At 44.7% G+C, this 27328-nt stretch overlaps 2 protein-coding genes across 4 annotated transcripts in view; both read left to right on the top strand.

Annotated features, from left to right (window-relative positions):
- Positions 1-27328, top strand: part of LOC125745807 (uncharacterized) — a 260830-nt gene that overhangs the window by 196576 nt on the left and 36926 nt on the right. The gene's annotated exons all lie outside the window — the stretch shown is intronic.
- The window catches only part of LOC125745808 (uncharacterized), a 66700-nt gene that overhangs the window by 2446 nt on the left and 36926 nt on the right, over positions 1-27328 (top strand). The window lies entirely within an intron of this gene.

Below are 27328 nucleotides of genomic sequence, written 5' to 3'. Positions count from 1 at the left end.
GAGTGACTGGTGTGTGAATGGTGTTTATGAATGGTGTGTGAATGAATGGTGAGTTTTTGTGTGTGTGTTTGTGTGTGTGTGTGTGTGAATGATCTGTGTGTGTGAGCCTGCCCTGTGATGGGTTGGTGTCCCATCCTGGGTTGTTCCCTGCCTCGTGCCTGTAGCCTCTGGGATCCATCTGACCGCCTGTTCCAAAAGGCAAATTGATCCCCACATCCCTGAACAGGAGAAGCGGTTTTAGAAAATGGATAAATGTTCCCAGAGGTGTGAGGCAACAGTGCTAACCACTGTACCATGCATATGTATAGGATATGTAGAAGAATACCTGTTGCAGTTATCTGATGTGTGTGTTTTTCACTCTCCCTGCCGGCCCCTGGAGGTTTGGGCTTCCCCTTTGAGTCTGGTGCCTCCCAAGGTTTCTTCCTTCTAGGGAGTTTTTCCTTGCCACTGTCGCCTATGGCTTACTCACTGGGGGCTTTGGGTGGGGGTGCTCTAAAGCGCTTTGAGACAATGTAATGTTGTGATATCGTGCTATACTTTGTTGTGTAATTTTCTATTTACTCATGCAAATAAATAATTGTTTGATAACAAAAAGCACTTGTTTCATTCTTTTTACTGCGAGCATATCAGTCACTTCCCTTGTGCTCCTGCATTCAAAAATGAAAGTTTGTCCTGCCCTGCACTTAATTGCCATGGATTCTACGGGAATGCAGACCTCTACTTTGGTGGAATCCTGCTGTTGTTGTAGATGGTCTGCTCAAACGCTTTCACATTGTGTACAAGCAGATTTGTTTCTGTATCTCTGTAGAGAAGCATTCTTTTCTTCTACCTGGCAAATCCACAAATATAATAGCAATCCACCAAGGTGCAAGTGCACCTAGCTCTTAAAGAAAATGTTAGAAAAAATTAGTTTATAGCATGTTTAAACCATAAACACAGCAGTGACTGAGTACATCCCTTGTGGACCAGGCGCCTGGCTTTGACTATTTTTCTGCCATTAAACTAGCAAAGGTGGCTTGGCCATGACGTAAAATAACTTGTGCCTTTAAATTGTTAAAAAAAAGTCCTGTGTGTTGTAAAGTGAGGTATGAAACAGATACCAGGTCGTTTCAGTAACGGTCAGCGTACGTTTTCTTCATGTGATTTTGTGGTTTCAAATGTTTCATTGGAATCAATAGTATTTGCCAATTCCAGTTGCCAGGTAACTTCAATAATTTGAATAGAATACATGATAACATTTTAAACTAGATTACAGTTAATTGTTATTTTTCTGTTTAAAAAAGACAATTGCTGTAATTTACATACGACAAAACCTGTAAAAGACATTTTGGAATTCTTTTCTAAATGAAATGAAGGTACTTTGTTACTCCCCTTGGGGAAATTCTATTTTCACCTACCCCATTTTGCCCTACTTGACACATGGGCACAGACGAAGGTGACAGCAAGCCTGGCAGCAAAGGGCAGCCACCTGTAGGGACACCCATGGAGCTGGGGGTTTTACAGTGATTAACAGCAATTTTGCAATACTTTTCTGGCAGTTTTTTTTGCTAGGAATTTACAGTCAATTCTACACTGAAACAGACGTCATTCCTAAGCGCAGCATGGACTGCTTCTGGACACAGTATCAAATGCGACTTCCAGAGTCACTTGAGTAAGCTGGAGATGCTACATCCCCGGGTAAGATTACCTGCAGTAGGCAGCCTACCAAAAGAGGGCCTTTCCTGTTCCCTTGGTGAATTAGAAAACCAGTGGAGAGAGCTCTCCTGTTGCAGTTTCACAGAGATGAACAACATGGAGAACTTTGGATTGAGGTTTTGCAGTATGAGGGTGCTGAAGGAAAAAGGAGTTTTAAAGACATTGGTCTGCCTGTACTGCAGATTTTGTCTCTGCCCATTTCAGATGTTCATGTAAAGCGTGAATTTACTAATGTGACATTCCTTAAATATAACCACCGAAACAGAACGGTTGTAAATTTGCTGTCCAGATTGGTAGATGTACAACTTGGACTGCAAAGAGATGGACTGACACAGAGGCGGAGCTATGGATAGGCCTGGGTGGGATTGACAGCTGGGCCCACCCATTCAGATTAATGAAATTACATTTTTTATATATAAATTACCGGCTTCTAACTGTTCCTATACATCACTGTTGTTACTGTGGCAAGTACAATAGAATGTGTGAGCTCCCTCTAGTGGTGCTCTAGGTAGAACACCACAGTCATAGGTGTATTATTGTTGCAGTCACCATGTTGTAAATATATAAGCCAATTTAAGAAAATTTGGGGTAATGAGTTTCACTCAGAAGTCCATCCATCAGCCACTTTTCCATATTTAAAGGCTGCAGGAGGATGCTCACATGGAAAAAAAAGACTAATTCATTTCTTTATCCAAAACTATTTCTTTCCTCATTCATTAAAACGAAAAGAGCTTTAACTTGTGCGTGCATTGCTTCATTTTAAGCAGCATTATGGAGTATCATTGAAGATAGAAAAGTTTATGAAGGGTCTGATTTTCGACATCTTTTACTCCTGGTTTGGGCTATAAAATTGGAAGGAGTTGCCAAACATGACCGTGCAGGGTCTGCGCTGTTCTCATCTGTGAACAGTGTGTGGGTTTGTGGGTCAGGCATAAATTTGGGGGGAGGGGCTCCCTCCAGCATTAAAATAGGGAGATATCCCCCAAAATAATATAATTCTTCATATTCAAAAAAGTACAGATAAAATTAATCTATCTCACCAGTTAATGTAAAGTTTTTTCACCCCAAGCACACCTACCCTTCCCGAAAATGGTTTAGTCTGAAGTCCTGCTCTGGGGTACGTTTCCTATACCACGATGCACTTTGCAAAAGACAAATATATATCAGGAAAATATATAGCAGGAGATGAAAGAAAAAAGATACATTCTGCGGGCCATGGCTGCTGCCGCCTGGCAGAGGGTATGAGGAGGAAGTGCAGGGACGATGTCAGCATCACCAAAAGGATGGTTGCAGCACTCTGGAGGGAGCAGGTGAGGTGGGCTGGGGGGAGCACCAGTCTGCATTCTCTCACTCCTGGGGAGGACCGAGTATTGGCCATCCTAGATCTCAGAAGCACTTGAGGGAGTCCCGGGGTGCATAAATCTCTGTAGTCTACCCACCTCCCAGACATCTGTGCTTTCTACTCCCCAGCCACTTCCTCTTGGCCCACCAACATTTGTCCCCCTGTAGTGTGATCACCAGGGTTCCTCAATGTGTGGCACCTCCACACCTGGCTCCTCTACATCAGCCATCCCTCCTATAGGCCCCTCTACATCAGGGCGACACTGTCCCCTGAGTCCCCAGAATACCTTTCAGTCTGGTAGATCACCAAACCCCAACCATCCTGCTTCCTTGTCACCACACGCCCCTCCTTCCCCCCACGCACTCAAGCCCACTGGTGCAGAAACATTCGCTGCCAATGTAGTGAAGAGCTCCTCAGGTCTGAAGGTGGAAAAAATATCTGTTCTGAGGGGCATCCGGGAGGAACCGGCAGCCCTGATGGAGCAGTATGAAAGACACCATAAAGAGGTGATCGCCTACCGGAGAGAGACACTGGCCTTACTGGCCCAAAGGGTCAGGAGGCCCAGTGTGACAATATACTGTATCTCCCCACCTCTTAATGTCAAGGGCGCCTCCAAGGGGCGGCCACATCCCTCCTTGGAAACCTCTGGCCACCCCTGTGGCAGCCCCCAAATATGGCTGTAGAGAGATTGTTTTATAGCGAAAGCTGTGGTGCACTCAGGGACCATTAACTGTGTAGCACCTGGGGCCTGCATCATGAAACTGAAAGTCTGAGTTAGAACAAAAGTTTTAGCCTAATAAAGTCAAACAAATGCAATGCGCGATCATAAAAATCATGCCTGTAAGAAGGCTCCTGCAGTTTTAAGGGCGCACCGGTGCATGCAAAGGACTGTGGGTGCACTGTGGGGACACCGAGGCACGCGCTGACAGCGTGTTAGAACTTAAAGTTTTTCCTGGTCAGCAATATATGGAAGTCCTTACATTATATGTATGTATTAAGTTATATAATTGTGCTATGTAATTACCGAATGACGCTAAACTCATTTAGTTTGGCTTTAATTATGCTGATGTTTAATGCCGGTGTTGTGCTGCAAACTGCCCCTCTGCCACGGATTGTAATCTTTCATTTTAAAGGAAGTGTAACTTCATTTATCTTGCTTTAAGCAAACTGAAAACTCACATTACTTGTTTATAATGATATTTTACAGACAAACCTGAAGTTAAGATTAACTACCTCCTGTAAAACGTCGCAAATGTGACATGATTTAAAGGCGACAGTAATGCTTCGCTTTTCGACGACAGACGCCTTCAGTCGCAAGAAGTGTTTCATTTTCTTGAATAATATTTTTGATACTTTGTTGAATTAATTCTGCCTCGATATTTTTGATATTCTGTCTTCTTTTCATACTTATAATGCGGCGAATAGCTTCATACTCGGCACATCACACCTGGAAATAAAATAACATCGAACTAAGCAACAGAAGTAATCAGAACATAAGAACATAAGAACTATACAAACGAGAGGAGGCCATTCGGCCCATCAAGCTCGCTTGGGGAGAACTAAACTAATAGCTCAGAGTCGTTAAAATCTTATCTAGCTCTGATTTAAAGGAACCCAAGGATTCAGCTTGCACTACATTATCAGGAAGGCTATTCCATACTCTGACTACACGCTGCGTAAAGAAGTGCTTCCTTAAATCCAGCTTGAAATGTTCTCCCGCTAATTTCCACCTATGGCCACGAGTTCGTGTATTTAAACTAATGCTGAAGTAACTATTTGGTTGAACAGCATCCAAACCTGTTAGAATCTTATATACCTAGATCATGTCCCCCCTCAATCTCCTTTGCTTGAGACTGAACAGATTTAGCTCAAGTAACCGTTCCTCGTATGACATTCCTCTAAGACCAGGAATCATTTTTGTAGCCCTACGCTGCACCTTTTCTAAGGCCACAATGTCCTTTTTAAGATATGGTGACCAAACCTGCACACAATATTCTAGGTGAGGTCTCACCAAGGAATTGTATAATCTTAGCATTACCTCCCTTGACTTAAACTCCACACACCTGGAGATATACCCCAACATCCTATTGGCCTTTTTTATTGCTTCCCCACACTGGCGAGAATGGGACATGGAAGCATCAACATACACACCAAGGTCTTTCTCATGATCAGCTACCTTTATTTCAGTGACACCCATGAAATACCTGTACTTTATATTTCTGCTCCCTAGATGGAGTACCTTACATTTATCGACGTTAAATTTCATCTGCCAGGTATCGGCCCAGTCACTAATTAAATCAAGATCCCGCTGTAGCTGCTGAGCCACTAATTCAGTATCTGCTACACCACCCACCTTGGTGTCATCTGCAAATTTCACCAGTTTACTGTATATATTGGTATCCATATCATTTATGTAAATTAGGAACAATAGTGGTGCTAAAATCGAACCCTGCGGTACCCCACTATGAACGCAAGCCCACTGTGACATTGTGCCTCTTATAACTACTCGCTGTTTCCTATCTGTTAACCAGTTATCAATCCAGGTCGCTACGGTACCTAAAATACCTGTCACTTTGAGTTTAAGTAGGAGCCTCTTGTGGGGGACAACATCAAAAGCCTTTTGGAAATCTAAGTAGATGACAAGTAGTCAGCACCCTGCACTTCTTAGTATTTAGAAGTTATGTTTTTCATTGGGTCGAACTTGCTATATCTTGACGTTAAAATTTAGAAAGCTATGTGATTTAAAAGTACTTTTTTCACTTTAATATGACATTATTTTATTAATGCTATATTATTCGTTAAACTTTTGTTTTAGTAGTGTGTGAGATCACAATCACCAGTTACAGCTACTCTTTGCTGAAACAGACATTAGACTAATTATGTCTGGATAACTGAGTACATACTGTATTGTGCATTTTTTCCCAGTGGCGAGTCTCCAAAGTTAGCCAGACTTCTGCATCAAGCTGCAAGGATATTAATGAGACAGTCTGAAAATTCAGACATAGTTGTAGCAGAAGCGACATCACTGGTGTCAAATCAAACACCTGGGGTGTCAACCTCAGCCAGTCTTTCTGCACTTGTTGCACATTCTGAATTTAACACATCTAGACAGGACCAGATTGAAAGAAATCTAGTCCAGCTGTTCCAGTTGTATGACCGTTTTAAGAGGACAAAGGGACCCATACCAAAGGGTGAAATAGAGAGCAAGTATAACAACAGAGTCATGGACACATGACTTCTTCTGTTTTGCGGAAAAAGATGTCCATCCTTTGCCAGAAGAACATAGTCATTTACAGAACTGTGGCCTAGGTAGGAAGCGAATAACATTCCCAGATAAAAATGGCAATTACAAAGACCTCTGAGATGTCCTGTATGCAGCTTATCCACCACTTAATACTTCTGGAGGATTTCAAATTTTGGCATGTTTTAGATGTTTGGAACCTCTGCCAATACCACCCAATGGATATAGCGTGAAATACCTTAGAACAGAGAGTGGTTTGAATCAGGCAGTCAACTATATCCGTCCACTCCGTCCAAGTTAGCATAAGCACAGATGGATTGTGTAAGCTTAATGAGGTTAGTCACAAAAAATCTTGCCTTTTTTGTACACTTGTAAATGTTTCATGAAAGCATCTCACTTCTCCTACGAAATATCTTCAATTTCTTTAAACTACTACAAATAATTACTAAATAGAGTTATGTTCAGAGATTTACATATGTCTTGTTTGTATTATGCTGTGTTTAACTGTTATGCTTTCTACCTTAAGGGCCAAGCATTGGTGCTGGAAAAATGTCAGACCTGTAGAAATTATATTCCCATGCAGTCTCTAGTTCAGCATGTTGAACAGTGCTCAAGGTAAAATACATGATTTAGACTTTTTTTGTCTTGCATCACCTGAGACATTATTTCAATGTGTGTTAAATGGACTTTAAAACTCGCTGAGCATTTGTTAAAGTATTTAGATGTATGCTGAGTGATTTTAATGTATCATTTAAATGAAAATGTCTTTATATTCTTCTTCTTGTAAAGCAAAACCAACAGCCAGATACCAGATGCCAGGCAGAGGAAGCACCTTGTACTTCACAATTTTTTCAGGGACTATTTGGACCTTGTTTGCTCTGATGTGAGTGAGTCAGAGGATGAACAAATCAGTCGAGCTATAGAAGAGTCATTGATAGAAATGTCAAGTGAGTTTAATGTTCAAATGTCGCAATTTTGTTATGTAGTGTTTTTTTATGTTTGGTTGTGTGACTGTCTTTTCAGGCTGCAGGATGTCTTGCAGATGCTGCAAAAGGAATATTGATAAGGATGAAGCTCTTCGCTTCAACATCAACCGGAAGAACATTTAGGATGGTGCTGTCCGCACAATGAGGAGACCAAATTTCTCTGCCAGAAAGAGAATTGATGCCAAATTCACTTATGAGGGAAATTCTGTAGAAGCAGTTTATATGGGTGGCCCAATGAGGGAGTTCTTCAGACTTGCATTTCAACATATAAGGCAGAGCCCAGTGTTCACAGGTTCTGACTACCAGCGAGTTTTGGAGTGCCATATATGTGTGTAAGTGTTGCAGAGGGAAACCATCAAACATTTCATATATATGTCAGGCTTTGGTTACTGTTGAGAATGTAATTGCATGATTTCTCATCTTTCTCTGGTAGCTTTAAAAGAAAACAGCTACTTTTATGCAGGAGAGTTGATTGCAATGGGCATAGTTCAAGGAGGACCATCCCCACGTTTCTTTGCTCCAGTCTTGTATCAAGCCATAGTGTCAGGTGCAGAAAGTGCAGACATTGAGGACATTCATGATCATGAATTAAAAAGCTTGCTGTCAGAGGTAGGGGAAGAACGTGAATAATTGCATTTCAGACTGCTGTACAATTTTAAAATGGTGTTTATAGCAATGTTTACGTATTCTTTAGTACGTTTTGTCAGTTCTCTTTATGCTCATGTGCATTTGAAAAGCTTGATATTAATGTTTGCATGAACAAATAATTCACTGTAAAAATAAATGTTTTCAATCCAGTGTCAAGTTGTGGCTTCAGAGTTTAAGAAAAACCTGAACAAAGCTGTTGAAAGATGTGAGACCCACCTGATGCTGGCTGGATGTCTGCGAAGCATCTCTGTCAGTAATAAAAATGAAGTGGTGCAAGACGTCATTAATTGGTTTGTCCTTCAGGATAAGGAAACACTTTGAAAGGCATGTTCCTCATCATGTATTATCCATGTTCAAAGTTTATAGGGCATTCAAAATTAGTGGATGTTTTTTTTCTCTTTTGATCAATGTATCAAAATTTTTTATAGGTTCCAGGATGGGCTTCGTAGCTGTGGACTACTGGATGCTATCCAGAGCCATCCACGCGTATTCAGAACGGTATTTACAAAGATCAACGAAAAGCTTACAGCTGAGAGTATTGAACAGCAGTTTACAGAACAAAGGTCTGAGCGAGGGAGCGACAAATACAAAATCGAAAATGAAGCTATCTCTTGGATGCTAAGAGAAGGTATTCCTCAACCACAATTAGAACCAAACTTAAAAGGATGTGGAATTCTAAAGAATGATGGTTCTTCCTAATATCAGCACTACATATATTTAAGTAAAATTCAGCCTTATTTACTTTATACATGGAACCTGGCAAAAGCAGCCAGCCATTACTGACACATGAGAAATTATAGATAGAACATTTTTCTTCTAAAATGTATAGTAATTTGTATCAAAATTGTAACTAATTAAAAATTAACTGACTAAGTATATATGACTATACTATACGCTACATAGTGCAGGACAGTTACACTTATTTTTGCATTGTTCATTGATTTTGCATATGCTTCATACAGGTTGATAGAACTGTTTGTTGTTACATTATTTTTACACTACAGAGACTTAAACTGTGCCTTATTGGCTCTTAAACTCAGAATCTCTCGAGTCCCCTTTAGGAACAGGCTGGGTCATATGATTTGACATGTTACACACTGGATAACTGTAACAGGTTTTCTCCTATATATCCCATACATGGGGATGGCACAGTGGTGCAGTGGTTAGCACTGTTGTCTCACAACTCTGGGACCATCCAACCATCCATCTTCTGAAACTGCTTCTCCTGTTCAGGGCCGCAGGGGCTTCTCCTGTTCAGGGCCGCATTTAAACCCAAATCCCAGAGGTGTGAGGCGAAAGCGCTAACCACTGCATCACCGTGCCACCCGCCTCTGGGAACATACTGCGGTTAATTGGAGTTAACAAGTTGACCATGAGTGTGAATGGTGCACACAGGCAGGCATGTAAGTAGGCAGGCATGTAAGTAGGCAGGCATGTAAGTAGGCAGGCAGACAGGCAAGCGCGCGCGAACACAGACAGGCAAGTATGCACACATGCATAAAGGCACTCCTCCAAACAGTCAAGCACACACGCACACAGGCAGGCACACACACACATAGGCACGCACAAATGTACGCACACAGGCACGCACGCAGACACACACACACATAGGCAGGCACAGACACAGGTAGGCTCACAGGCACTCAGAGGCACCCATGCATGCAAGGACACACAGAGACACAGGTGCATACAAGCACACAGGAATGCACGGACACAGGCACGCAAGCACAGGCATGCACAGAGGCATGCACACACACAGACATATACACACAGGCAGGCACACACACGGACACACACAGGCGCGCAGACAGGTAGGTACTTACACAGGAATGCACGCACCCACACAAGCACGCATGCACTCACACAGGCAGACATGTACACAGGCACGCAGACAGGTAGGTACTTACACAGGCATGCACACATGCAGGCACGCATGCACGCACAAAACTCCTCGTCCTTCACCCAGGACTTCCAAACATAAGCAAAACACAGTTACAATATTAGTTGTAATTATTAGCATTAGTAAGATTCCCCTTACATTGCATAATAGGTAAGAAATAAATGGATGTAGGGGCGGCATGGTGGTGCAGTGGTTAGCACTGTTGCCTCACACCTCTGGGACCCAGGTTCGAGTCTTCGCCTGGGTCACATGTGTGTGGAGTTTGCATGTTCTCCCCATGTCATCGTGGGGTTTCCTCCGGGTACTCCGGTTTCCCCCCACAGTCCAAAAACATGCTGAGGCTAATTGGAGTCGCTAAATTGCCCATAGGTGTGCCTGTGTGAGTGAATGGTGTGTGAGTGTGCCCTGCGATGGGCTGGCCCCCCATCCTGGGTTGTTCCCAGCCTCGTGCCCATTGCTTCCGGGATAGGCTCCGGACCCCCCGCGACCCGATAGGATAAGCGGTTTGGAAAATGGATGGATGGATAAATGGATGTAGAGAAGAAACATGTTTACAATTCAAAGTATATTAGAGATGCTGTAAGTATGTATGTGAAGGGTTCAATGGGGCTAATCCCACAATGATTAAAAACAATTTGACAAATTCAAATAACAGGCTGAGAAGGATGTTCAGCTTCAGCCACCGGCTCTCGTTTTTGACAGTGGGGTGTAATTTTGCCGGTTCTTTCCTTTCTTCTGTTTCCCATACGTTGTTTGCAGAGGCCCCTTCACCACATCGCCATGTGATGTGGACACCTTCACACTGCCTGCTTCTAGATCATTTATGTTGAGGTGTTCCACTTTAGTTTCAGCAATGTGTAAATTAACATCATTCAGCTGGAATTCATCGTCTACAACTTCTAATAATAATAATAATAATCAATACTTTATTAATCCCTGTGGGGATATTGCGTTTTTTGTGTCTCCCTCAACATGCCCTTTGTGGAGTAAGTTGTCTGTGAAGGGCAGCTACCTGTTGGGGCGTCTAGGGAGCTGGGGGGAATTAAGGGCCTTGCTCGAGGACCCGCAGACGTGCTGAGGCTGGGTTTGAACCGGTGACCTTCCGATTACAGGCACAAGGACTTGGTCTATGTATTGACCCCTGCCCCCCAACTGTGTATGAGTAGCATTTATGGTGTTTCTTGAATGTGAGCTAGTACATAAACCAGCTAGTACCCACCCTTGCAAAAATACTCTAGAGTTCCGTCATACACATTCTTTTATTTTCTTGCATTGTCCGTTTTTGTTCATAGTCTGTAATTTTCCGAATAACGGCAATTTCTGATAACTACTGGAACTATAAATTCCGGAGGGGAGAATATATTCATGCAAGTTCCATTACATGCTATAGATATATTGATCTGATACCTTTCTTTATCAGACTGTTACTGTACCACTGTTAAAAACCACAGATATTTTATTCTGATTGTATGCATTTCCTTATTAGGGCACATTAGTTAGTTCTTTTAAAAAATCAGTTTATTCTGACATCGTAAATTTCCTGATCAGAGTTTACCCTCTTTAAAATGACAGGGTTACACTTGTGCCATTTAATTTCCGTAATCTGTGGCAGTCAGTGACAATGACTTATTTACTACCAAACAGCACTGAGATTGAGTAGAGTGAGGGGCTTAGGGCGTATTACGGAAGAATAAAAGCTGAGTCCTGTATCCAGGCGAGATGCGTAGCTGACAGGCTGATGAACGTTTCAAACTCTTACCTCCACCGTACTGACAGGAACGGCGAGCAGCTGTGGCGTCATGGCATCAAACTTCTGTTTCTCCAGGCAAGAAAACAACCAAGACCAGCCTTAATAATCTAAACACTTTGAAGACTGATATAAATGGTAAATATGAGGCGTGAATACCATCCAACACTACCAGTTACTCAGTGAATACTCAGTCATGCAGAAATATAATCTAAAGTTATAATTATGGGGACATGTGGCCATCCACTGCAGGTGACAATGTCCTAAACTCTTTCATACTTAAAGAACGCTTACAGTTATTACTTTGTAAGGATGCATAGAACTCCAGTTCAGTATATTTATGGAATATATACAGCAGCAACTACTTTATGGTCATTTATTAAGTAACAGACTTATTTTCTACCTGCGGGATCTTATAATTATGCTGAAATAAAAATGTAACTTACAGCGTAAAAACATGGAATCCAGTCCAAAATTTATTTAGTTTGACATGTGATCAAAATTCAGAGTAAACTAATACATGATAGCATGCATGCAAAAGATCAAGGGCAGAACAGGGGCTGTGAACCCAGTCTGCATTAAAATGGAATTAACCATCTCTCTCAATATAAAATCGGGATAATTATTCTCTTCAGAGGCATCCATAGAATAGTGTATCCATCCCCTCACTCCTGTGTATAGAGGCATATCCTAAGGCTCCGGCAACAAATTTCAGCTCAACAACAGCATCAATAATTTTACAGCTAGTTTTAAAACTTGCTTTAACATACAGTGATTGCAGAAAATGATAAACAAATTAGGTAATATTAATTAAATCATTAAAATGTGCAGAAAAGGTTTTGAAGTTTACATCACGATAAATGAGAACTACACGTGATTACTAATTACTGTTAACTAATTTGCTGTCTGGACTTTTTACAGTGAGGGGGGAAAAGTCATTATATGTCAGGATGCCAGTCAGTGGCACAGACACAAGTTGGCCAGCTGGCCTATTCATTCAGCACCAGCCCATCAAGTAGAGAATTTATTTACGTAGTTTTAAGTGGACAGATTTCTGACTAATTTTCAAGCATGTGCAACAAGTAATGACAGATATTGACGTTAGTTTCACACATTCAAAAATATTCAGTAACTGCGTTGCTTGTGACATTTGCGTTTGGTTTATACTTTCATAAGGTGTTCGAATTTTTAACCAATATGTTTTGTTTTGCCATTTCCAAATATATGTGTTATTCTAACATCCGGAATACGGCACGTATGGTAGATGTTCATGGACGTGGATGGTACTCACACAAAGGATGTGAGGACCGACTTCAAATAGCATATCTCGGGGGGGCCAATAGTACTATTGGCACACGTTTCCCTTCGTATCAAAACATGGGTTAGTATGACGTGTTCGTAGTGAGCATATATATCCTCTATCAGTTTTATCACAATCTCGTATATCATACCTTTTGTTAGTATAGGTATCTAGCTATTCTCCCTTTACCTGTAGAGTCCATTAATCACGGCGGGGGTTGCGGAAAATAAGGAGGACGCTATAGCGGATCAGTCCAATATTTATCTTCTCCGTCAACTCCGGGAGAGAGAGCAACAGGACAGAGACAAAAAAAATCCAAAATCGAGGTAGTGAAAACAGACAGGTGGTCAGGCGATCGGCATCGGCAGTGAGAGGGCTAGGCTATAAGCGAAGGGCGGAAGAGGCAGAACAGAGGTGGAGACAGGTCAGGGAATAAACGCTGGAACTTAGCACGGAGGGCTGAAGACCGGCAGGTGTGCCAAACACGAATAAAAAGGCTCGCCGATTACCCCGACGGGCATCAGCTGGTAGAGGAGGGCAAACGGTAACCGGTCCTGCCGGTTCTCGGGACAGGTGTAGAAGCGCTACGGCCGCTGCTCAACTCCCTCCTAGGGAAACCAGCGGGGGTGTGGCAGGGGAGTCCCGCGTGACATCATAGGGGCTTCCCCTGGGCGATCCACGACACCATTATGCCCCTCCAGCTATTATGGACAACCCGTGGAATCTACATTGAGCTTGGTGTGTAGCTACATTATACATTCCCCCATGCCCAGTGCATAAAGTATCATTACACTGAGGTATTTCAGGCTTTAGATGTAACCACATAGTAGAACTAATACTCCACAGTTGCTTCCATGCACTATGATTAGATGTCAATAACATTCGTTGAACATTATTTCGTTGTATTTTGGCATTTAACATAGCCATAGTACATGCAGTCCAATTCATCCATCGAGTTCGGTCACAGCCACTTGAGGGGGCACTCCGGCAGACGCAAGGATGTTCTTCCCCCTATAACACCCCCTGCAGAAGTACATCTCACTTCCATTAGTAGGGGCCAGTTCAGCATGGTTGGTTTGCTGGACAGGTGAAGTTGTCTTGCTGTCGATCTTGTATGCTGCTTCTCCATCCAATCCTAAAAGTGGAAGTGTGCTCCAGCTCGGTCATTGGGACTGTATCATAGCCGAAGGCTGTCAGCAGCATTGGCCACGCCGTCCACCAGGGCCATTGCGCCATCCTTCACGCATAAAGAAGAACTGACATCCACATTACTGTAGTTTTCTCATAAATAACATTTATTAGCTGGGATACGTCACCAACTTTCGGCGCCTGGCTTCATAACGGCCACAGTGTTATCTTGTCCCACTGTTTCTATAAGGAAACATTCCAATTATTCCTTTTTCTGGATCTATTTTTATAAATGAATTGTGAAGGAAAAGGAAAATATGCAAAGGAGGCCAAACTAACACTGCAATCTGGAGTAATGTATTTTATTCTTTTTATAATAATGGATGAAGTTTAGCTTCCTTACACTCTCTCTGTACCTCTGTTTCTAATGCGGGTTTACGTGAAGAGTTGTACTGTATTTAATCTAACTACAGCTAGATCAGTACCAGAGATAAAAACACTGGATGTCGCGTTGAATACAGCCGTCTTTGGGAGCGAATGCGTCAACAGAGCCGCCATCTTGGGACGGGGTAGAGCTCCTTTTAAATGAATGAACGTCTATCAGGGACAAGCTGGCATTCAGAAATAAAGAACCATAAATGGGCAAATTTGAGAAGCGATTTTTATTGTCTTGGTTCATTATAAATGTCAGACATGTATTTACGACCGAGCCACGAGTAAATCGACAGGGAAGCGGTTTTTCTTAACACAGCCTACTTTTATGTTCAAAATGTAATGCGCATATAGGTATTTTTTCATTCTTCCAATCGAAATAAACATACACTACTCTCCTACTACGTGCAGAACAATGCAAATACAAAACACCACAAAAAAGGCCAGCAATGTTAGCTGAAAGACCCTGGTAATCTCCATGATAAATCCCATTGTGTTACCACTCATGCATTTACATTAATGCAGGCCGGCTCGTGGCATTGGCAATATAGGCAATGGGCCAAGGGCGCCATTCATCCAGGGGGCGCCACAAACGGAGGAAGAAAAAAGTGTAACATTCCACTATTCTTAAAGCTAGTTGGTATTAATGTGTCTTAATATGAAAAGAACAAGCCCACATGAATTTACCTGCTAAACAAAGCCTATTAAGTAGTAATAATAATAATGATGATGATGACGATGATGATGATACATAACTTTCCTATGAGCCCCCCCCCCTTGTAACCTCCCTCAATAACGAACACAAGTTGATCTCTGATCACGGGCATTTATTCACATATCTATCCGGTCGAGCATGCCGTGAGAACTAGATAAAATAAAGCACATACATCAAAAAATGAATAAGTAAAAACACGGGCAATTTCCTAAAAATAACCAAACACAAACAAATAGGCTACAGCTCGCTCACGCCATTAACTTATGACTGCAGCTCATACAATAACTCCAATATCCATGAATATTGACATTATAACTTAAAACACTTTCTCAGCCGCATAACAAATGCTGCACTTATAACTGAGCAAAACAAAAATGTTACCAGCAAAACTGACCAGACCTCAACCCAAACGCAACATTAGTTCCGCTATAGTTTCCCTACGCCTGGGGGGGCGCCGGCGCTGATGCTCGCCTAGGGCGCCTCATCGGCTAGGACCGTTACTGCATTTAAGCATTTGGCAGACGCCTTTATCCAAAGCAACGGGCATTTGTATAGACTTGTAGAGAACTATAGACAATGAACTGTACACAATACATTTTCCAGACAAAGAAAATACTTTATTTTTTTTTTACATTTAATATGAAAGATGAACATCCGTTTACCTGCTTTTTGGAAAAATAACTATAGACAGGGCAGGTCCATACACACAGGCATCTTGTGTATATTTGTCAAGAACTATAGCCAATGAACTGCAATATATACTGGTGTCAGTACAGAAGCTGTGTCTTTCCTGTGACGTGGGGGTGGGAAGACAGAGGCTCTGTGTCTAGTATTTAGTATCCTTGTAACAATACTATTTTACACAGTTTCTTCCTCAAACTGCTGCTCTGTAGTTGGAGAGTATGTACTTTTGCCACATGGTCTTCTCTCAACTTGTGAAAGCAAGACAAGTGAAATTAAATTGAAATGATGGTTGCCAATGCCATCTTGAGTTTCAGCAATGTGATCACAACGATTAAATATATCCTGAAAACCTACATCTGCTTTCACAACCCTATTCAACAGAGACTGGATGTTGGAGGCCTGTCTGATGCACTGCTCAGCTGAGCCAATCACCTTTACTGTACCATGGCTTAGTATCAGCAGGCCTCCATTGTTACGCAAGGTCAGCAGATGATAGTTCTGACGAGACGTGAAGGCACGGCTGTACTAACCAAGCTACTGCAGCACATCACACTTCAGCTTCTTCACGACCTGCCTAACAACAAAACCTGTGATATACACCAGAGCATTCTCAGTTAGGGCTCCAAAGCTGGCTGGCAAGTAGCTATGGTCTAACACAACACCAGTGACTTGCTCAAAAGGAGAGGACCCTCTTGTGTCCCTGTCCTTTGGCATGGCTTTGAACAGCAGAAATGCCCATGTTGCCTACATCAAAAGCTTTCTTGCATATCTTGCAGTATGCCCGATGTACATTATCTGTCACATGCCCTATCCAGTACCTGAACTCAGGATTTATCGTCCATTCCACCTTAAACGTACACCTCCTTCACATGATTCTGCTCTCCCTCACTTCTGTAATTAGAAACACATTCTCTAAATTAACCATTATAGGCTACTATTTTCCTGCAACACTGCCTATTAGTGTCAAAGATATTAAATACAGTAATGCACAAAAATGTAGGCTAAACAGAAATACTGATCCAATACAGATTTTCTGTAGGCTAACTGTGGTAAACTGAATGTGAAAGCATACCCATATAATTCCTCTAGAGGGAGCTAACGTTCTGGGGAATAATGGAAGCTAGCTAGAACAAGAAGTTGAGCCAGAAGCCGTTAAGCCTGTTTGTAGTAGTGCAAATAAACGGCACAAGCCAAGTAATATTTATTGTGTGGTGATTACTGGGCTTGAAGGATATCACAGGAACCTACACAAACACACAAACACAGGCATTTAGATGTAGGCTTCAAGTAGCCTAAGCTCAATTTGTTTTTAAATGAAAGAGCTCTAAGTCTAATCATTTTTAAGACTGTTATCGTCTTTGTGCTGTTTCAGATTTGGTTCACTGAATTTATTTGCTTAACAGTGGGACCACGTAGGCCTCCAAAATGATTTTAGATCGATTACCGTCATTGACAATTAGCACTATGCTAACACCTAATGGGAACTGCCATTAACAGGCTAACAGAAATTAGCATCGCCAATTTACTTGACATGTTTAACATGCGGCCTGGGTCCACATCAGATGGTATGAAGTAACAAAACTATCAGTTGCACCATATGCACTGTGGTCATACTTACAGTCATGAACTTGAGAAATTTCAATTGATGAACTGATATCCTTTTGTTCTCCTGTCAGCTACTAACAAGCTAGAGCAACGAGAGTCAAAATATGATAGGTCGCATTAAGTTGATGTCATTGTCCAAGGTATGCATAATGAAAACGAAGCGGCGGCCATTTTACTGGGGTGCGAGAGACAAGAGCAGCAAGAAAACTGGAGAAAAACTGAGTAGGGGCTATGCTGTAACAACGCGAGACCTCGACGAGAAGCACGGCAGTATTGAACACGGCGGTGCGCAGCTGACTGCAAAAAGGTTATCAATCGGATTCTTTCCACGCCAACTTATCTCTAGACAGCCTTAAAGGTAATCAAAATTCATTTCAGTTGTATCCATAAAAAAATTTAGCATCCTGGAGCACAGTGAAATTCTGAACAGTTTAGAAAATTGTATAGACGAGTACTTCGAGAGAATTGCTATGCGGAAATCAGACAAAACACCGACCACTTCCACCTGTAAAAATAACTCGTCCTCCAAGAGAAGCCGCCCCGAGGACTCCCCAGAAGCGGCTTCTCGTAATACCAACGATGTGACAGACATTTTGGAGTCTATAGATATACGACTATCCTGCTTAGAGGCGCGTCTGTCCCTAATGGAAATTCTCCATAAAGAGTTCCAGGCTTTGCGTGAGTCAGTGGAGTACAGCCAACAACAGGTGGAATCACTTGCTGCAGAGAATGCGACCCTCGGGGAATCGGTAAAATCCCTCACAGATGGAATGATGCGCCTTTCGGAGGAAAATTAAAAAATAAAATAAACTATCATTGACCTCCAGGCCCGCCGCATGACAGACAATTTAGTAATTTCAGGCATCCTGGAGAAAGCATATTTTAGCACTTTGAAATTGCTAAAATATAAAGTGCAATACAAATAAAATTTATTATTATTATTATTATTATTATTATTATTATTATTACAGTGAAAGAGTTCATTCTAACTCAGCTAAAACTCCCGGAGGACACAGTAAAAACCATCAGCTTCTATCGAGTTCACCACCTAGGAGTGAAGAGACCCGACGGACGCAGACCCAGACCAATAGTGGCTAAATTCGAGCACTTTAAACAAAAAGAACTGGTTAAAAGCCTCGGCCGGGAATTAAAAGGAACAAACTTTAGCATCAACGACCAGTTTCCCAAGGAGATCCTGGAAAGAAGGAAGATCCTGTTCCCTATAAGGAAAAAATTCATCGACGGAGGCTCCCGTGCTGTCATCGCGGTCAACAAACTGTATGTCAGCGGATGGGTCTTTTGCCACCGGACCCGGAGCCGTACAGCATCTTCCAAATAAAAGTCCCAGGTCCCGATGGTTTCCCAGCAGAATTCTACAAAGTATTTTGGCCAACGTTAGCACCCGTTTTTATCAGAATGGTTACTCAAATTCAGAATGATCACTCGCTATCTCCAAACTTGAACTATTAGCCTGCTTCTGAAACCTGGTAAAGACCCAACGCTGACATCGAGCTACCGCCCAATCTTACTCATAGACGTAGATCTTAAAATAATTTGCCAAAGTCCTTGCCAAAAGATTAGAGAAAGTTAGTCCATTTCTTATACATCCTGACCAAACAGGTTTTTATCAAGGGTAGACACTCAGCCAATAATACACGTAGACTATTGAATGTTATAGACTATTGCTCCATTAACAAATTAGAAACCACGGTTATATCTCTAGATGCAGAGAAAGCATTTGACAAAGTAAATTGTAAATTTCTATTTGCAGTTCTACATAAATTTGGATTTGGTTCATCCTTCATAAGCTGGATTAAAACACTATACAGCTCTCCAAATGAACGTATTAGGACAAATGAACTATTTTCTCGAAGCCTCCGTTTGCAGAGGGGCACCAGGCAGGGCTGCCCGCTCTCTCCCTCGCTTTTTGTTATCTTCATTGAGCCACTAGCAGCGGCGATTAGACAAAATTTACATATTAAAGGAATTCAAACAAAAAAAAAATAGACCATAAGATAAGCCTTTATGCAGTTGACGTATTACTCTTTCTTAGGAACTCACCAGCCTCTCTTCTTAAGACAATATCACTTATAGATAAGTTCTCATCTATATCAGACTACTCCGTCAACTGGAGCAGACCAACAGTTCTGCCTTGTAATTTCCAAAACACAACTGCTACTCTATTGCAGTCAGGTAACCTCAGATACTTAGGCATACATTTTTCCACCAGGCTCTCAGACTTGGTACAGATGAATGACATTCCAGTATTAAAAATGGTAGATTTCATGCGATGGAAAAATCTACCTATATCACTCATGGGTAGAATTGCCACCATTAAAATGAAGATCCTGCCTAAAATCAATTACTTGTTCTCAATGATCCCTAATAAACCCTCTATTGCTTGGTTTATATCACTAGACACAAGCATCTCATCATTTTTATGGAAGAATAAACCATCGCGAATAAGATTAAAAACCCTACAAAATGCTAAAGGTGATGGTGGTCTAGAACTACCAAATTTCTATCACTACTTCTTAGCCAACAGATTGCAGTATGTATCAAATTGGATTAAATCAAGCCCAGTAGACAGTCCATGGCTGGACTTAGAACAAGCAATCAGTGGAGAAGTAAAAAATCTCTGATCTACCCTTTATAAGTCCTAGCATGAAGCGTTATAACTGTTTTAAAAGCCTTAGTAACCTCATTGACAGCCTGGTGGGAATTTTTTAAAATAACCAGGTCTGCACTTAGCCCTGTAATCTAACACCCATTTGGAACAATCCAGATATTTGCCAAAAAAAGAAAGCATTGAACTTTCCTGTATGGCGTGATAAAGGGATTATAAATCTATAAATAGATGACTCAATTTCCCTCCCAACCTCAAAATGGGAGCAAGATCTATCCATTGATCCCGAGCAAAACGTTTGGAATCAAATATGTTTAAACCCTTTCAAAATGACTAAAAGTCCCAACTTGCAACTTGTACAATACAAAACTCTCCATTGAATACACTACACAGGACAAAGGATGTTCCAAATAGGCCTTAAACACTCAAACTTATGTACCCACTGCTCAGGTAACTTTGTGGAGAACTACAGTACATGCATGCAATAAGGTCCTGCACACCGGTGCAGAAGTTCTGGCAGATGATATGTGAAGATCTATCAGTATGGTTTAATTGTCATATCCCAACCTCACCCACACTGTATATTTTAGGAGATGCAAGTGAATTAGATATGGAAGAAAATAAGGCACACATAATCCTTACTGCCTTAGGCATTGCAAAGAAAACTATCTTCATGAACAGGAAATCAAAAAATAATTTATGTATTACTCAGCATAGAAATTTACTGTTAGACCACTTAAGTATGGAGAGAATATCTGCTCCCATCCAAAATAAACAATTATGTGAATTGGATTCTCTCTGGTCCACTCTCTCTCTGGGCCAATTCCATTATATGGGGGGGTGGTCGGCTGTGGTCTCGTCTCCTCGGGATCCTGGCGGATGGCGGGGTTGGGCCCTCGAGCAATGGGCGTCTAGTGGCTTCTTGGGATGGCTGCCGTTTTATGATGTCTGGGTGTTTGCCCTGGCTGGGGGTGGTGGGGGGGAGCTTGGGCGGGTGCTAACTGGTGGTTATGGGGCGTGGGGTCTGGAGTGCTGGTGGTGGCAGGGGCTGGCCCTGGGAGGGGCGGTTGACCTCTGTTACGTGCCGTAAGGTTTGGGGGGGATTGTCCTGATTGTTGTCCGGCTGCCTTCGTCTCCGCCTCCCGGACCTGGCCATGCCCCGAGCCTCGACGCTACTTCCGCGTTTGTGAATTGAAAAGGCCGGCGCGGGAGAGTAGCGGCAGCTCTGCTCACAGTTGGTTGTTGCGCTATTGATTTGCTTGTGTTCTTTTGATTGATCGTGTATGACAGTTTTTGGTTTTCCGGTTTTCGTCTCTTGCCTTATCCCTCTGTACCTTTGCCTTTGGTTTTGACTGCTTTCTGGTTTGTGATCTATTGCCTTCCTCCTGACTCCTCTCTTGCTTCGCCCCTCGGATACTGTGTTTCGGCTTTGGTGTTCTGTATGTCCGTTTCTGTTAAGTGCGTAGGGAGTGACGGCTGTTTTGTTTTGCGTACGTGTTGCTTATTCTGTGTTTTGGTTAGGGAGTTAGGATTAGTCTGTGTCATTTTCTTTTCATTTAGAATTAGCTTAGTTTGGGACGTGTTCGTTAGTGGGGTTTTGTTTATTGTTTTGGCGGTGTCACTCCCGAAGTCTGTTGCCCTATTGTGTGTGAAAGTCTTTGTGAATAAACATAAAAAAAATACAAAAAAAGATCCCTTTGTGTCCCGTGTTCCCTTTTCCCATACCCTGGTTGTCTCGTTTTCCCCTCTCCTTTCCCTTTACCTTTCTGGCGGTCCTCAACCTTAGACTGAAGATCGTAACACCTCTTTGGTGCAGGCCTCGGTACGGGGTTCGAGGCTGTGGCGCCTGGGGCCTGGCCATCTCTTCGGTGGGTGCCTCCCTGCGCCGGGGTGGCCTGTGTTTCCACCGGGGTGCCGCCGAGGGTGGGGGAGGGGTGGGGTGGGTTTTGGTGCTGGCAGTGCCCTGGAGGCCCCAGGTCCGCTCCTTCCCGCTCGGCGGGGGGGGCTGGGGTGCCTACTAAGGCAGCTGGTTAGCTGGCTTTCTTTTTCCAGGGGGTGAATAATCTGCCCCCTGGCCTTATGAATCCTAGCCCCTCTCCCCCCTCATTCACAACATGCCACGCACACATGTACGACCTCTGGGGGGGGGGGCGTATGCCGTGCATACTACGGTGGGGAGGGCCATTTACGTGGCCTTACTCACTCCGTTGCGCGGCCTTCTGCCTCCCCGTTTTAATTGCACTTTAGTCATCACATACCAGTATACACACGGGGCCTTGGGGGGCGGGGGCACTACTCAGAGGCTGGTGGTATCACTCGCCTCTGTGCTGCTGCCGCCCCCAAATTTTACTCACATCATATACATTGAGGGTCTTGATGGGGAGGAGATGTGGAGGAGAGCTGTTCACAAGCAGCGCTCCTCAACGCTTCCCCCGTCAATTTTAAATTCATCTTAGTTTCTCAACTGTCATACTCACCCTTACACTACATACAGTCTCATACATCACCACACGCCTCCAACACTCTACCTTTCACACAGGTGCATGGGGGAGGAGAGTGGGAGGGTCTTCCTACTCCCCTGCTTCCTGCCGGGGGTGTGGGGGGGGCGCTTGGGTGGTCGCTCGGCTGGTGGCGCCCTGGGGTCGCGGCTGGTTGCATTCTCCCGCACGTCGGAGGGCAGTTCGGAGTAAATGGGCCTATGTCTTTTTGTCTCTGTGTGTGGGTGTCTGTGTATGTTGTGGGGATGTGTGTATGGTGTATGTGCATGGCTGCGAGGTGTGTTTGCGGGGTGTCTGTGTGGATGGTGGCGGCCTGGGTCCGTGCTTGCTGCTCCGTCCTGGGTGCGGTTGGTCTCCTGGGCATGGTTGCTGGCCCCTTTCCACTGGCTGGTGGCCCGGGGGGGGCTCGGGCCTCTCCAGCGTGGGTGAGGCTCTCTACTGGGAGCTGGTCGGCCCCCGGCCGCCTGGGGTCCTAGGGGCCCTGGCCTTAGCTCATACGGGAGTGGCCGCGCCCTCGCATTTGGGAACCCACCTCTGGTTCTTTGGGGCTCATGCCCTTTTGGCTGCGGGGGCTGCGTCTGGGACCTCCCTCCTCCCCCGGCTGGAGTGGAGGCATGGCTGTTATTGGGACGTGGGGCCCGGCTCTTCCGTGCTCTTTGGGTGCTGCGTACGTCCTGGTCCTCCCGGGCCTGTCTCCGCCGACCTCTGGCTCTTGTGGGGTGTGGTTGCGGCGTCCCACCCTTGCTATTTAGTCCATTTCATGTTGAAAACACACGCACACAACACACGCACACAACACACGCACACAACACATGCACACAACACACGCACACAACACACGCACCCTAGCCTGCATCTCGCCTACACAATTGAGCACACATGCACTTATACTTGCATGCATCCATCCAAGCACACACTAAGATTTTATATGCTTGTATAGTTGTGTTACTTTCTTCACTTTTTAATTTTGTTTGTTCCTGAATTCATCCATTTCTGGATAATTTCACATTTCTGAATTTATCCACTCTTGACATGTTTCTCACTTATTCCTTTTTTCTTTTTCCTTCTTTTTTCCCTCCTAATCTGTCCCTCCTCTTCGGCCAGCTCACCCACTGCAAAATTTTGTATGTGTTCAAAATAAAATAAATAAATAAAATCAAATAAAATAAAATAAAGAAATCGATTAACATGAGGAGTCTATACAGAGTTTATAGAGCCCCTCATGGTAAAGCAAACATGTTTGGCAGAGCAGTGCATTCAGACCTCGATTCTGCTAAAGCTGCCGGACAAGACAAAGGCGAAAAAAAAGAAGAAGGTGGGGGTCAGTGCAGCAGTGGATAGTTCAGGTCCAGAAAGTAAAAATCCAGACCAAGATTTAGTTTCAACCAACCAGCTGAGTACTCTGAGTCTGTGGCACTTTACACAACTAGTTGTTTGAAACAAAATACAGGACTGGATTTTTACTCTCTGGACCTAAACTATCCACTTCTGGATCAGTGTCATTCTTAAAGTCGTGTTTCAACTTCTGGCAAAGTTCTCCCAGGAGCCCATCTCTGTTGTATGTACATTTGACATGTAATTCATTCCTGCCCAGATCCCTGACAAACAGTTGGAGGCAGAGTTACTTACTATCAGAGTATGTGAATTTATACACACACCAGCAGCTGTGACAGAATAAGATATTTCCTGTATACTGCTGCCACATAGTGGACACAAGGAAGACTGCAATCAATTCTAAAATCAGTCAGTCAACATGCTACCGCCACAGACTATTATTGGGAAGTGATAAAACTTCAGGGAACAATATGAATATAAAAATATAGATGTAGTAAGTATATTGTGCAAAATGTATCTTCATCTTAACTACGCTGAATGGTGGAGTGAGAGAGAGTGAGAGCCTGTCCCAGAGTAAGTGATCCTCACCTGGAGGCCCATCAGTGAAGAAGAGGATGAAGAGGAGCATCAGAGGAGCCTGAAGTGTGTATCGCTGACCTCAGATCTGTGGAGACTGACACTCACTTCCTGACTCTCCATAACTTCACTGCCTCCCTTTTTCTGGGTTTTAAATGTTTAAAAATCATCCATCTATCTTTGATAAAAATAAACTGTTTGTGCACTGATACATTTTCTCTCTATTTCTTGTCTGTAATAAGGAAAACAGTTTGATGCTGCTTTTGTCCTGCTCTTACCAGGAATAAATATTTTGATTACATCTAGAATCTTATTTTAGAAACATGATCCATCCATCCATCCATCATCTCCCGCTTAATCCGGGGTCGGGTCGCGGGGGCAGCAGCCTCAGCAGGGAGACCCAGACTTCCCTCTCCCCGGCCACTTCGTCTAGCTCCTCTGGGGGGACCCCGAGGCGTTCCCAGGCCAGCCGAGAGACATAGTCTCTCCAGCGTGTCCTGGGTCTTCCCCGGGGTCTCCTCCCAGTGGGACATGCCCGGAATACCTCCCCAGGGAGGCGTCCCGGAGGCATCCTGATCAGATGCCCGAGCCACCTCATCTGGCTCCTCTCGATGCGGAGGAGCAGCGGCTCTACTCTGAGTCCCTCCCGAATGACTGAGCTCCTCACCCTATCTCTAAGGGAGAGCCCAGCCACCCTGCGGAGGAAACTCATTTCGGCCGCTTGTACCCGCGATCTCGTTCTTTCGGTCACTACCCAAAGCTCATGACCATAGGTGAGGGTAGGAACGTAGATCGACTGGTAAATCGAGAGCTTCGCCTTTTGGCTCAGCTCTCTCTTCACCATGACAGACCGATGCAGCGCCCGCATGACTGCCGACGCCGCACCGATCCGCCTGTCGATCTCCCGCTCCATCGTTCCCCCACTCGTGAACAAGATCCCGAGATACTTAAATTCCTCCACTTGGGGGAGGACCCCATCCCCAACCCGGAGAGAGCACTCTACCCTTTTCCGGCTGAGAACCATGGTCTCGGATTTGGAGGTGCTGATTCTCATCCCAGCCGCTTCGCACTCGGCTGCGAACTGCTCCAGCGAGAGCTGAAGGTCACGGCTCGATGAGGCCAACAGAACCACATCATCCGCAAAAAGCAGAGACCTAATCCTGAGGTCACCGAACCGGACGCCCTCAACGCCCTGGCTGCGCCTAGAAATTCTGTCCATAAAAACTATGAACAGAATCGGTGACAAAGGGCAGCCCTGACGGAGTCCAACCCTCACCAGAAACGAGTCCGACTTATTGCCGCCCATGCGGACCAAACTCTGGCACCGGTCATACAGGGACCGAACCGCCCTTAAAAGGGAGCCCGGTACCCCATACTCCCGGAGCACTCCCCACAGGACCCCACGAGGGACACGGTCGAATGCCTTTTCCAAGTCCACAAAACACATGTAGACTGGTCGGGCAAACTCCCATGAACCCTCCAGAACCCTGCTGAGAGTATAGAGCTGGTCCACTGTTCCACGGCCAGGGCGAAAACCACACTGCTCCTCCTGAATCCGAGGTTCGACAATCCGGCGGACCCTCCTTTCCAGGACCCCCGAATAGACCTTACCAGGGAGGCTGAGGAGTGTGATCCCCCTGTAGTTGGAGCACACCCTCCGGTCCCCCTTCTTAAAGAGGGGGACCACCACCCCGGTCTGCCAGTCCAGAGGTACTGCCCCCGATGTCCACGCGATGCTGCAGATGCGTGTCAACCAGGACAGCCCCGCAGCATCCAGAGCCTTGAGGAACTCTGGGCGAATCTCGTCCACTCCCGAGGCCCGGCCGCCGAGGAGCTTTTTGACCACCTCAGCGACCTCCACCCCCGAGATAGGCGAGTCCACCCCCAAGTCCCCACACTCTGCTTCCATATTGGAAGGCGTGTCGGTGGGATTGAGGAGGTCTTCGAAGTACTCCCTCCACCGACCCAAAACGTCCCGAGCTGAGGTCAGCAGCGCACCATCCCCACCATAAATAGTGTTGATGCTGCACCGCTTTCCCGCCCGGAGCCGCCGGATGGTGGACCAGAATCTCCTCGAAGCCGTCCGGAAGTCGTTCTCCATGGCCTCACCAAACTCCTCCCACACCCGAGTTTTTGCCTCAGCGACCGCCAAAGCCGCATTCCGCTTGGCCTGCCGGTAGCCGTCAGCTGCGTCTGGAGTCCCACAGGCCAGAAAGGCCCGATAAGACTCCTTCTTCAGCTTGACGGCATCCCTTACCACCGGTGTCCACCAGCGGGTTCGGGGATTACCGCCGCGACAGGCACCGACCACCTTGCGGCCGCAGCTCCGGTCAGCCGCCTCCACAATGGAGGCACGGAACATGGCCCATTCGGACTCAATGTCCCCCGCCTCCCCCGGGATATGGGAGAAGTTCTGCTGGAGGTAGGAGTTGAAACTCTCCCTGACAGGGGATTCCGCCAGACGTTCCCAGCAGACCCTCACTATACGCTTGGGCCTGCCAGGCCTGGCCGGCTTCCTCCCCCACCAGCGGAGCCAACCCACCACCAGGTAGTGATCGGTTGACAGCTCCGCCCCTCTCTTCACCCGAGTGTCCAAAACATGCGGCCGCAAGTCCGACGACACGACTACAAAGTCGATCATCGAACTGCGGCCTAGGGTGTCCTGGTGCCAAGTACACATATGGACACCCTTATGCTTGAACATGGTGTTCATTATGGACAGTCCGTGACGAGCACAGAAGTCCAATAACAAAACACCGCTCGGGTTCAGATCGGGGGGGCCGTTCCTCCCAATCACGCCCCTCCAGGTCTCACTGTCGCTGCCCACGTGAGCATTGAAGTCCCCCAGCAGAACAAGGGAGTCCCCAGGA

The sequence above is a fragment of the Brienomyrus brachyistius genome, chromosome 7 (genome assembly GCF_023856365.1).
Source record: "Brienomyrus brachyistius isolate T26 chromosome 7, BBRACH_0.4, whole genome shotgun sequence".
Lineage (NCBI taxonomy): Eukaryota > Metazoa > Chordata > Actinopteri > Osteoglossiformes > Mormyridae > Brienomyrus > Brienomyrus brachyistius.
The sequence above is the reverse complement of the archived record's forward strand: the minus strand, read 5'-3'. Positions and strand labels throughout refer to the sequence as shown.